At 40.1% G+C, this 1495-nt stretch overlaps 1 pseudogene; it reads left to right on the forward strand.

Moving 5' to 3' along the window:
* Positions 1-549, forward strand: LOC116877109 (annotated as a pseudogene).
* Positions 550-1495: the final 946 nt, after the last annotated feature.

The following is a 1495-nucleotide window of genomic DNA, read 5'->3' on the forward strand; positions in this document are numbered from 1 at the left end:
TGAATAATCCGAAAGCCAAATTAAGGAAACAAATCAGGGACAGAATAGCCAATGGCCTGCAGAGCAACATGCCTAGGTTTCATTGTGACTACTGCAACACGTACTTCACCGATGACTCTCCATCTGTGAGAAAGATACACTGTAGTAGTAGGAAACACAAAAAGAATGTGAAAGACTGCTATCAGAAATGCATGGAAGAGCAGGCTCAGAGCCTGATCAATAAAACAACCACTGCACTTCAGCAAGGATAGATACCTCCTACAGCATTCTTTGTTCCTCCTCCTCCAGTGGCAATGATCCCACCTCCCCGCCGGTCTCCAGATCCTCATTGCCTTGGTATGATGCCATCGTCCCATATGGAGGGCCCTCCCATGATGCCAGTGATGGGCCCTCCTCCTCCTGGGATGATGCCACTGGGACCTGCTCCGGGAATGAGGCCACCTATGGACGGTCACATGCCAATGATGCCTGCACCCCTAGTGGATGAGACTTCTTGCTTGTCCCATGATGGTGCCCAATCAGCCAGGAATGACTCGACCAGACAGATAAAGAGAGAGGGAACTTCTTTATATCCATTTTATATTACTTGTTGTACTTCACCAGGAGATCATGGTCCTGTGACTCTGGGTGTTTTCTAACAAGATAACCAGGAAGACTTGCTCCCCCTTCTTATCAAAGAGAGAATAGTTTTTGCAGGGGAGTAGTGGGTCCAAAAAAAAAAAAAAAAGCAATTTTCATTTCTATTGTGAAATGTGAAATTAAAATTGTCATCTGTTTTAGTTAACAAAAAAAAAAGAAAACAAATTTAAAAAATGAAAGTGCATTCACAATAGTATCAAAAAGAATAAAATATTTAGGAATAAACTTAATAAAAAAATGCAAAATTTATACTCTATTCTAAAAACTACAAAATAGTCTTTTTCTTTAAAGATTTTTATTTATTTATTTATTTATTTGAGAGAGAGACAGTGAGAAAGAGCATGAGAGGGGAGAAGGTCAGAGGGAGAAGCAGACTCCCCGTGGAGCTGGAAGCCCGATGCTGGACTCGATCCCAGGACTCCGAGATCATGACCTGAGCCGAAGGCAGTTGCTTAACCAACTGAGCCACCCAGGTACCCCCAAAACTACAAAATAGTCTTGAAAGAAATTAAAGAATCTAAATGAATGGAAAAACATCCATGTTCATGGATCAGTAGACTTAACATTGGTAAGATGGCAAAACTCCCCAAACTGATCTACAAATTCAACAAAAACCTATCAGCATTCAGCTAACTTCTGTATAGAAATGGATCAGTTAAGTGTAAAATTCATATGGGGTTGCAAGGGGCCAAAATAGTCAAAACAATCCTGAAAAAGAATAAAGTAAGGTTCACACTTCCCAATTTCAATATTTACTACAAAACAACAGTAAGCAAGACAGTGTGTTACGGCACAAAGATAGACATATAAACCAATAGAGTAAAAATAAGAGTCCATAAATAAACCCATACACATA

The sequence above is a fragment of the Lontra canadensis genome, unplaced genomic scaffold (genome assembly GCF_010015895.1).
Source record: "Lontra canadensis isolate GAN:19392208 unplaced genomic scaffold, GSC_riverotter_1.0 scaffold50, whole genome shotgun sequence".
Taxonomy (NCBI): domain Eukaryota; kingdom Metazoa; phylum Chordata; class Mammalia; order Carnivora; family Mustelidae; genus Lontra; species Lontra canadensis.